At 46.9% G+C, this 11,674-nt stretch overlaps 1 protein-coding gene across 1 annotated transcript in view; it reads left to right on the top strand.

Annotated features, from left to right (window-relative positions):
* T265_14784 (hypothetical protein) overlaps positions 1 to 11,674 on the top strand; it is a gene marked incomplete at both ends in the record, with an annotated part of 39,998 nt that overhangs the window by 3,841 nt on the left and 24,483 nt on the right. The gene's annotated exons all lie outside the window — the stretch shown is intronic.

Raw genomic sequence — 11,674 nt, 5'->3', positions numbered from 1 at the left:
GCAGTTAGAAAGCGTGTTTTCGGTTGTGTAACGGGTACTTCCATTGAAGAATGTGTCCAGCACCAGAAGCTGCGTTGGTTGGGTTGCGTATGCCGAACCATCGTTTGCCGAAGGGAATGCTGTTTTCCATGCCCAACTCACAGAGTTGGTCGACCTCTACTTGGCAGAGAGGAGATTACGAAACGCTTGGGTGCTGTCGGTGCTACTCGCCTTCCAGGATGGGGACTGCGTAATCCTCACTGTGCCTGGTTGGAGACACTACAAGATATGGCTGTCAACCGATCTCAGTGGCGTTCTTGTTGTCAGTTTCTGTCCAGATTGCCTGAGTGAATGTATGGAGGTGTAGGCACCTCGGAATGATTGTGGTAAGCTAGCGCCAAGTCCACCTTTGCTTCTTCACAATAAGGCTTTCAAATAAATCATGGTTGTACGGCAGTGAGGCATCGGTGTTGAACACTGATGCCATGCTGTCGATGATGATGATGATGATGATCAGAAAGAGGGAGAATTTTTCCTGCTACTTGGATACGCAGCTGTGTCCAAGGCTGCAGTGATTGTCCTTTGGGTGACTCCTGGGCAGCTGCCCACTTAAAGCGGTTCACACACAGTGATTCATATGTCTGTTCATGTGGGGCCAATAAACTGCTGCAGATGGTCTCCATGCGGTGTATCCTAGGATATCCATTATGAAACCGACTCAGGCGAAGCTGGTGGGAACGATGGACTGGAAAAAAATCATCGGCAATGGACAGCCAACTTCCTCGGCGAAGAAGTTTTCTAGGTTCTGAAGGACAGGTAACTTGAGACTAAGTTCATCATCCATCGGTGACACTGGAAGACGTCTCAGTCGCACTGTCAATTACGCTCGTTCCAAATCGATTGCCTTCACTGCGTAGCTCCCTGGATGGCCGAAGTGGTTAGAGCGCGAATTTACCGACCGGAAGGTCCGTGGTTCGAACCCACCCTCTGCCACTCGACTTCCCTTGTCTAGGCTTGGGCGACCTGGCAGTATGCCAACCCTCGTGCAACCTTCGGGTGACATGGCAGTTAGGCACCGAAAGGGTGCTGCAGCTGAACGACTTTTTACAGCTGAACGTAGCCCCCTAGTTTCCTGTTTATTCAGGCAACTAGAACGAGTAAACAGCAGTTAACTGTTTATGCCATCGTGTCTAATATCTCGCTAATCTCTCCTGCCCCCATTTTTCGGTCATCACATCTTTAGTAGCCGGTACCAACGTCCCGTGGTGCGCGATTCATAGTTAGCGAGCCATAGCCCTGTAATTTTTGACTTTGTTACACTGTTTACTATATCAAAGGCATCTCGACTTTCCCTGTCCAGGATTGGGCAACCTGACAGTATTCCAGCCGTCGCGCTTCCTTCGGCTGACATGGGATCATCATCATCGTCGACAGCATGACATGCTTCACTGTACGCGGGCTGGAATACTGTCAGGGCGCCCACACCTAGACCCGCCCCTTCGGCTCAAAAGCCTAACTGCAAGGCAGCGGTGTTTGGTGGGAAATGCAAATGCACTATCATTTCTATGGATCAAGTCGCCACATGTTCCAACCTCCAAGCTGGAGGGTCAGGAGACTCAGATTTCCAGCCATTGACCAACCCGGTATGAGAGACTGAGTGTCTCGGGGACACCCCCCCCCAGTATAGTTCAATCGATCGCTGAGGTGCGCAGATCGTCACAACACGGTAAGGTCCAGTCTTTTCGTGACGGGGTGGTATGGCAGCTATGTACTGAAAGGATGTTGCAGCCTTGCGATTTTTTACAGCTACTGTAAGTTGGGCTATGGTCTCCACCCTTGCGGCACAGTTTGGCGGTCCAAGAACAACGCCTGTCCGCAATCAGAACCAGGGGAAGGGTTATGTGCATCTTTGCACACACGCAGAAAAATCTCTTCCCAACTGAGTACTGACGAGTTCAACAATACCATTCGTCGTGTTGTGTTTGACGAGGAATGGAGTGTGGTGACAATCAGTGTAAGAATAGAAAAGATTGGGGCTCAGAAGCTAGGGTTTATTTATCCAAAACTTTGATCCTGTGAGCTAAAATGAGAAAAAAGTGATCTAGCAATGAATGAAAAACGCTTTGAGAAAACAGCTATATACAACACTGGAGTACCCAACTTGATTCCGATCACGCCATGGTGCGAGAATGCCTGACACTGGCTGGTCAGCAAGAAACATGCCACTACTGTCTTCGGATAATTGCCATAGCTCAGCAGTGTCGAGCTAGCTCAACTAGTCTCTACGGTAAACCAACACTGTACTGTTAACCAGCACGTTGCTGGAACATGGCAAAGTGTGAAATGAGCTATGCTAGTGGCGTTCATCACTGTCTTTCCGACTACTCCGATACGACCCAGTGAATACTGGATATTGTCCAGGTCGCAAGTCCTGATTGATGCCGGGAAATCTACACTATCAGGCAGCGAGAACGCTGGCGCCGAGTAGTAAAGGGTATAACGAAAAGCCAGGAGCTTTGGTGGACATCAGAAGCCCAGGAGATGCAGAAGGCTTTTGCTACCGGAAAGATACTAATTGGTACGATCGACTGGTCATAGGAAAGCAACCGTTTGTGAAAAGATGTGAAAAAGATTGCCCGTTATTTCATTCACAAAACACCGATTGGAAAGCCCGGTCGAAAATTTAAAAAAAATTTAGCTGGCCTCCTGCAACATAGACCCTGGAGACGGCGCACGCGGGAAAATGAAATTCAATCCCCAATCACTTGTCAGAAGAAATAGAACACGAGATGTCCGTATTGTTACGTAGAAGGTACGAGGACTGGACAGTCTGTACTCAGCCTTCTACAAAGAAGGTGGAGAATTCATGCTGACCCATCTGGTTAAACTAATTGATGCGATATAGAGTGAAAAGAAAGTACCTGCATGCACGTTGGCAGTTATTCTTATCTTCAAAAAAGGGTATGCGGACGCTGTGCAAAAACCACCGTGGAATCAGCTTGATACATGTAGCATCGAAGGTTGACTGGACACAGGGGAAGACAGGTCCGTGGAAACCAAGCTGGTTTCCGTAAAAAAAGTTAGCTGGCCTCCTGCAACATAGACCCTGGAGACGGCGCACGCGGGAAAATGAAATTCAATCCCCAATCACTTGTCAGAAGAAATAGAACACGAGATGTCCGTATTGTTACGTAGAAGGTACGAGGACTGGACAGTCTGTACTCAGCCTTCTACAAAGAAGGTGGAGAATTCATGCTGACCCATCTGGTTAAACTAATTGATGCGATATAGAGTGAAAAGAAAGTACCTGCATGCACGTTGGCAGTTATTCTTATCTTCAAAAAAGGGTATGCGGACGCTGTGCAAAAACCACCGTGGAATCAGCTTGATACATGTAGCATCGAAGGTTGACTGGACACAGGGGAAGACAGGTCCGTGGAAACCAAGCTGGTTTCCGTTTTGCAAGAGGATGCATCGACCATCTTTTCACCCTCCTTCAGATTCCGGCAACCAACAGTAGTGACTTTTCTTGACTGGAAATTTACCTTTGACTCTGTGGACCGTCAGATACAGTGGTAGTGTCTATGGAGCACAGATTCCCCCCGCTAATTCTTGACCCCCTTAAAGTGCTGTACTTCCACTCCCGCGCACGTGTGAAGGTCTATGGGAAGCTTTTGCTTGCGTTCACTACATCAAGTGGTGTCAGGCAAGACTGTCCTTTTTCACCTTTCCTCTTCAACTCCATCATCGATATGACTATGGAGCAGTCACTCAGCATCTTATGTCTGTGGAGTCGAAATACTCCCATTGCATTCGCTGACAGGCAGATGACAGGGCTCTTGGATCTGACCCTGCTGCTATGCAGACTGCATTTAATAATATAAATAATTCTGCCTCACGTTTTGGCATGCACTTCGTTTTTTTCAAAGCGTAAACTGCTGCTGCAAGGCCGCTTACGGATGCGCCGATAGTAGACAAATTTGTCTACCTGAGCATCGGTATCATTCTTGATGGTCTAGCTAAACACCGTATTTCAATCCTAATTGGAAAGGTCATAACAGCTTACGTGAAGCTGCATCGCCTATGGCGTAGACGTGGCACCAACTTATCAGTCAAAAGTCGTTTTCAGTGCTGCATTGTGATCTATATTATACAGGTCAGAAACCTGGCCGCTGCTCTCCAAGGACGTCGAAAGACTGCTTTTGACTATTGATGTCTTCGGAGAATTCACCCAGTCTGGTTGGAACGCCGGATCAGTAATGCTGAAGTACGTCGAACGGCTTTCGGAAGAAATAACTTACCCACGATAAATAAACTGATCACACCCCATGGGTTACGTTAGTTTGGTCACGTGCCCCGTATTCCACTTGACCGACTTTCTCAGAGAGCCCTTTTCGCACAACCACATGAATGATGGAAACGAGCCAGGGGAGATCAGACGACGACTTGTTCGCCGAATATGAAAGCCATGGATCTCGCGATAGCTCAGTGGTCAAGGCGGAAGGTCCGTGCTTCGTACGCAACCTCTGCTTTTCAACTGCTCCCGTTCACGTTTGGGCAACCGGGTAGTGTCTCAGTTCTCGTTCTTCCTTCGGGTGGCATGGCAGCTGGGCGCCGAAAAGGTGTTACGACTGAGCTATCTACACATACATGAAAGACGTTACCAGCAAACTCAGCTGCGCTAGTTTGTCATTACCGTCTCCCTGAATGGACGCCGTAAAAGGCAGCACTTCGACTGCTCTTGTCTAGGCTTGGACAACCAGGTAGTATCTTAGCCGTCCCTCGGGCGTCATTGTAACTGTGTACTGGAAGCGTTTTACAGCTGAACGGTTGTTTTATTATTATATCTGTCAGTGTTCTCCTCCCCGATGGTTTGGCATCTCCCACAATTCCCGTTAGTCTCTTGTGCCAAGTCACCTGGGGATAATCACGCAACGTAAAATCTGTCCAAGTTCTGTCCACTACTAGTGTATATAGTGTTTCGTCTAATGCAGTATGCATTTGTATACGTCAATTACATGACACTTAGTAACTTGTTAGGGTTAACACATTATTATGCATGTGCGCAGAGCTGTGCACACCTACTTACCTTTCTGATTCTGTTAACTGAATCGTGATTTTTGGGACAAAACCCATGTGTGCCGTTTTTTATCCAGGCGGGTCGTGTACAACGGGAAACACCCCGACTCACAGGCACACAAACGCGGTGTGGCGTTAGTCGGTGGCAAATACGATACAAAGGAAAAAGTTAGCAGCCAATGAATTGTAGCCAATGAATGGCATCAGCGCCGTCAATGGAGTGCGTGTAATGAAAATCACACCGTATGTCTACAATAATGCCATAGCATAGTAATCGGTACAATCGCAGACGAAAGAATCCACGGAATGAATGTGTATCAAGGTTGTTAATCTTTGTTGCTTCATTATCTGAAGTAGTTGTTGAGGAGGCGAAATTAAAGGTCCCGTCTTTTGGGTGCATTAGTAGCATCGGAATAGATGTCGAAGTATTTTTGTCAATTGGTGGTATGATCCGGCTCTGTTCATCGACCAAACTCCTACGACCGTGTGTGGTCCAAGTTAAACGCATGCCCAGTTACCACCCATGTTACTGTTTTCCCTTTCTAATTCTTAGTTATTCAAACCTACAAGTAGACAAAGTATGACGTGGCTGGGAATGAAGTTGTTGCTGATACTGTTCGGCCTCTAACTCTTTGTGCTTCACGGGAGACACTGAATTGTATGGCGGTTAACCGATGCCAATGAATTTCGTGCTGTCGGTTTCTGTCCAGATTGTCTTGCAGTGTATGACGTGTAAGCTTCTCCGAACTTTGTGTTAGGCCACTATCCTCCCCGTCGCGCTTCAGTCAAATAGATTGACAGGGTTGTGCGGCTAATGTAAATACCATAAACAACACCATAATAACGCGAGCAGTGTTGTTCCTCTCTGATCGGACTCTCCAGGGCTTCCAACCTCTTGAAATACAACAGTTTTAGAGCATCTGCGGTGTGAAGCACTTTAAGATGGCGGGATCAAGCCCTACCTATGCGTTCAAAGACTAGTCAATCGACTTGGTGTATAAGTTCATCCAACTGGGCAGTTGCAAAATCCCCGATGGGCTGGCGAAAGGCTAAGTTACTATTCGGTTTGGGGAAGACCGTAGTGTCTGCGGCGTTACGCTTGTGTCATTTTAGTTTTCCTATCTTGGGCATATTAGGCACTGTAGCAACGTTACCATGTGGGTCAGGTACGTGAGTACTGTGCATGGAGGATACATGAAAGCTGCCACGAAGCAGTCCGTTGGTGATGACACCGGACTAGTGACTCATACGGTTTCTGTATAAAGTCTCCCCCTGTAGTCGAACTAATCGCACTTTCTGAGTTACTCGTTAGGCTATCTACGTTGTGTGTTAGAAGACTGCCTACATGACGGTATTCGGTCTATTCAGATCCTCAACCAGTATGGTCTGCCGGGAACCATAGCGTCGAATACTGGGTCCCAGTTCATTTCTGGTTGCTCCCATGAGTTTCGTCAGAGAAATGCAATCACGCACATCCGCTCGCCACCGTACCAAATGTAATCAAACGGTCAGGTAGAACGTTTCGTCTATACTTTTAAGGGGGCCGCCTCTGGAATCTCGTAGAGATGGGACATCCGTTGAAATTCTCCAATTTGGCGGCTCCACCGGACCAATGCGAATGGCTATAGAGAACCGGAAATCTCCTTACAAAATCCTTTTGGGCGGAAAGTTGCGGACCATCAATTTGACTATCTCCGGTACTGACAGATCGTGACGCCATCCGAAACCAGGGAAGATCTGTGACATCAATGGTCGAAAATCTGAAAATGCCTCGTACCATGCCTGCAAAAGCTGTCTCAGCCACACAACAGTGCAGTCCCTACTATCATCATCATCATCGACGGCATGACATCAATGTTCAACACCGATGCTTCGCTGCCGCACAACCATGAATTTGTTAGACGTAGGCATCATGGTTATACGCAGGCTAGGATACTATCATGGCGACCACACCTAGATAGGAGGACGATTGGGGTCCTCAACCAAAGCCTTTGTCTCAAAGGCCTGCCCGCAAGGCAGCCGTGTTTGGCTGGAAATGCAAATGCATTACCATTTCGAAGGAACAAGTTGCCTCGCCCAACCTGGAGGTCTAGGAGACCAACCATTGCCCAACCTGGTATAAGACACTGTATCACGGGGACACCTCAGTATAGCTCAGTGGGTCGCTGAGGTGCGCAAACCGTCAGCTCGGTAAGGTCTAGTCTCTTCCTGACGACCCTACCGTAGCCTGGTACACACCACCCTTGAAACCTAATGCTACACCCTTTTGGTGCCACAAATAACTTAAAATGGTAGACGATTCTGGCTTTTGAGATTCGTGCACTGAATTCACCAGACATACTTCCATCAGAGGTAATACAACTACCAAGGTAAAGCACTCCACAACCGCGATTGTTCCTCCTTGAATTGTGTTGGGTGGGTTCAGAGATTGTATGTTCTGAAACATGACTTTGCGCTTTGTTAGTACGAGGTGCATGTCGAGAAGTGCTGTGATGGTTCTCAGTTCACTCAACAGAGCCTGTGCTGTTTCTTCGTCTTCAAAGATGAAGCGATGGCTCAGTGGTTAGAGCACGAATGTACTGACCAGAAAATCTGACCTGTGTATCTCGACTTTCCCTGTCTAACCTTGGGCAACCTGCTCTCTTGCTTCCTTCGGGTGGCATGGCAGGTAGGTACCGAGTATTGCAGCTGAACGATTTTATATATTTTTATAAGGGCGGTCTCTGCGTATTCCATATCACCAAGGTTTTCACCAGGAACGATTTGAGCATCGGGGTTTTAACGGCATTGCAGCATTCACCTAATTATTTTATCGGTGACACGGTTGCACAAAAATAAAGGGTAGACATTCACGGGCACCACTTTTGGAGTCCTCATCGTACACTCGCACGTCGACGTTGTCCACAAACTTCTGGGCATCTACTGTCAAGCGTGTATGGTTAGCAGCACTGACAGTCAACAGAATCGAACACTCCTTTGAAGTCAACGAATACCAAGATTATAGGTTGTCCGTACATATTGCGTCGCTACAACACCTGACGAAGTGTGAAGACATGGCCACCGTAGACTACCCGATCGAAATTTCGCCTGATGCTAACCGGTCAAGAATTCGCGAGCGACCGTAAAACGATGATGAATCAATGACGTTAGAAACCTTGTTACGACGAGAGTCAAACTGAGGCCTCCCGTTGCCACATTCACTGCCCACCCAGTTTGACCAAAGCACTTTATGACACGGTCTCTTTCCCAGACAGATGCAAGTAGGCTAGGCAGGCGCTCTCTGAGGAATCCACCGCCTTACTTGAACAGAACAGGTGTAACATAATCAGGACCAGCAATACGGTGTTGCTCGATTTAAAGGCTGTCAGTCAGGTTCGGAGGTAAAAGGTTGCCAACTGAATTGTGCGTAGTGCCCAGCGTTCCAGACTTCGTCCTCAGGATATCAACTCCATTCTGGTCCCCGATAGTTCCTCTCACAAGGGGCTTCCGGGGACCATTCGAACGAATCAAGTGGAACAGGCTACGGCTGTCCCCAGCATTTTTAACATTCCATTTCCTTGACTTTTCCGGCCCACCAAGCTTCTTGGTGGCACCGGATCTCCACCCACGGACTCAATGTTTGGATTAGGTTGGTTGGATTGTACCGCAGACGAAAGTTCCAGCTCTGAGTAACACGATATGTGTTCCCAGTGGCCGTTAATATCCTATATAAAACGGCCCAGCAGGCGTTGCTAGGAGCCGCTTCTGAAAAAAAGGTTTGATTCCTGGATCCTTTAGCTTCTCATTGGCTAAGCGAATTGTGAGCATTTTGTGTAGACTTGAAAAGCGTAATGAAAATCAACAACACAAAAGTGCACGGCCGGAGTCTACGTTAGTGTCCCAGAAGGAGCGCCAGGCAGTGACTGACCATCACCACCAGTAACTGACGATGATCTGGTCTATTTGGAAATCGGCGCTGTAAAGGAACAGTCTGTGGTCGACACTCTGACGATTTTCGCTGTCCGTGCATCTCGTATACATTCCATTTAGGCCTCATCAGCGCCCTGACGAAGTCTCGAACTGTGACGAAACATTTGCAAATCAATTACCAAGCTCAGCGAACAGATCCACAGCCACCCAATCAAACATCGACGAATGCGCCCTTGCTACCAATATTCCAGCACATTACCGGCGCTTAGTCTACCTACCTGGGTGTTCATGCCACCATCCATCACCAGGGGTGCTCAGCTGGAATCTGGGAGAGGGCTGGGTTGCAATCCAATCACAATACTTGCGTCTGATATCCTTGTTTCTGACAGACAGCATGTATGAATGCAAAAGGAATCCAGTTTGTGAGCAACAGCCTTGTTGTTCTGTTTGCTTCAGTTTGCCAACATTAAAGACGGCCAATTTGACCGGCTTTTGAGGGTGTGAAAACATTACTAATTGTTAGGCTTTTTACTGAAGTTGGACGTACAGAAGCTGCAGCTTAGCGGGATGCACGGTGAACAATGCGGTTATTCTTACTGCTGGAACCTGTGGAGAGTATTCAACCTGGTGTCGGGTAAGGTACAAGAGGGAATTGTGAAAGCGTAAAAAGAGAGTTCTAATGTACCTTCCCCGGGTAGCCTCTGATGAATCTTGTATGAGGGAAGATATCTAGTACAGCTTCACTATGGTACTTGTTGGCTGTAACGGACTTAAATCCATGAGCTTTGACTAGCAACTATAGTTTCTGGATTTAGGGTCTATTTAACTTTCTTTGCGTTTGCATAACAATTTCGGTTTCGTGTAAGGGGTTGCAAGGCATGGTATTGTCGCGGTGGACTGTCCTTAAACATCGGAACTAACGTGATTCGCCCAGATTTCGTGTAGCATATTCAGTTGTAGAATAAAATAAACGAGAGATGAGAGAGAGAGAGAGTTGAGTCTTCCCTAAGGCAATCAGATATGGAAATGAGTGCTTGTCGAAATCTGTCTAATTTGGGTTCAAATAGAACACGAGCTTGACGAAAACTCGGGGACTGCGCCTACCTGATGAGCCCAAAAAATGGGAAAAATGGTCGGGGTCTGTCAGGGTGTTTTCAGCAACCTTGGTAGAAGTTTATTATATAAAAACATACTACGATATCTCGAATATCCTACCAACTGAAACACGAGGCGGCCTTCTTGGAGCACATTCAGTTGAGGAATATCGTCAGGGATTCAGTTTGGTCACCCATTAAAACAAAGTTGATTTGTGAATAAGTGTATTTGTAAAAATGGTTCCATTGTTTCCCATCAGTAAGCGCTTTGACCGGTGGAGTAAATTTCCGTGTACTGAACCGTTAGTGAGGCTCAGCAGAATATTCCATTCCGTGTGGCAAATGAGACAAAGACCAGTAAACTAGGCCTTCCTCTTCGAGAAGGACGGATCTAGGGAAAAGAAGCGAGAAATATGAATGAGCCGGATGATATTATTTAAACAGGATCTTATACTATGTTGTATGATGTGCTGTTCTTGTCACAAACGTTCATACTTTCCGAATAACCTGACCGAATAATGGTTGAGCTTGTAGATGACAACATTACTTGGTAGGCATAGGAGTGGCTTGAATGTTCCTTGATCCTTGATTCACTCAGAAGCCCTCGGATTGCCGAAATGTCCACAGAAACACTCGATAACTCATACTGGATTATGATTCTATTTATAAGTGGTATTCAGATCTTTTCAGTGCACTCTTCAGAAGGCTGCACAAAGGCCAGGAAATTTCTTGAGTATTTTCACTATATTCAGTAGTTCAGTGAACTTCACAGGGCTTTGTAGTATGTGCGCTCCAAAACCCTTTATATCTACCTAATATATACTGGGGATGCGGTCTAGTTCAGTGAAGCATTCCGCACATTTATTATGAAAGAAGTGGCTCATCTGTGACACGTTTTCGGTGCCTAGTTTCTTGTCACCCGAAGGAAGCAGTGGGGCTAAGATGCTGCCGGGTTACCAGAGAGTAGACGAGAGCAGTCGAGATGCGTAGGTTTGGTTCGAACCATGAACCTTCCGTTCAGTGCTCTCGCTCGAAGCTTTTGGCTGCTTTTCGCCCTGCAGTTTACTCAACCGGGCAAACACTATGAGTACGTCTTTAAAGAACAGTCGAGTGATATCGAAAACCACTTGTATCTTGCCATAATAGCTTCACTGGTCAAATATTAGGAGCGGTGTCCCTACAACCGAGGTGAAACAGTGTAAATCTGACAAGAGACCGGTGGGATGTCACACCTAGTACTTGGAATGGGGCATATATGCCCGCAATGTTATGGGTTTTGTCGCTTAAATCAATCACTCTGGGTGAACGAAGTGTCGTTTCATCCTTAGAAGGCAGTTCTTCCGGGTATTTCTTTATTCCATCTAGATGAAGCCCGTCTGGGTTTGAGAACTTTTCCCTTGTGACCGACTCTGTTTTAACAACATTCCACGTCATAAGATGTTGCGCAGTATATGGTAGCGCTATTTCCAGCTTGCAGGTATCAGTGAAGGTTGACTTACGTAATTGTTTTCAAAAGATTTCGCGCAAAGTCCTGCATGCAATATCCTTAGTGGATACCGAGCGGCACTCAATCATCTTGAATGACGAGCTATTTGGCCCGTCTGTAGGGCGGT

This window comes from Opisthorchis viverrini (genome assembly GCF_000715545.1).
Source record: "Opisthorchis viverrini unplaced genomic scaffold opera_v5_266, whole genome shotgun sequence".
Classification (NCBI taxonomy): Eukaryota; Metazoa; Platyhelminthes; class Trematoda; order Opisthorchiida; family Opisthorchiidae; genus Opisthorchis; species Opisthorchis viverrini.
Note: the sequence above shows the minus strand (reverse complement) of the source record. Positions and strands in the feature narration are given on the sequence as shown.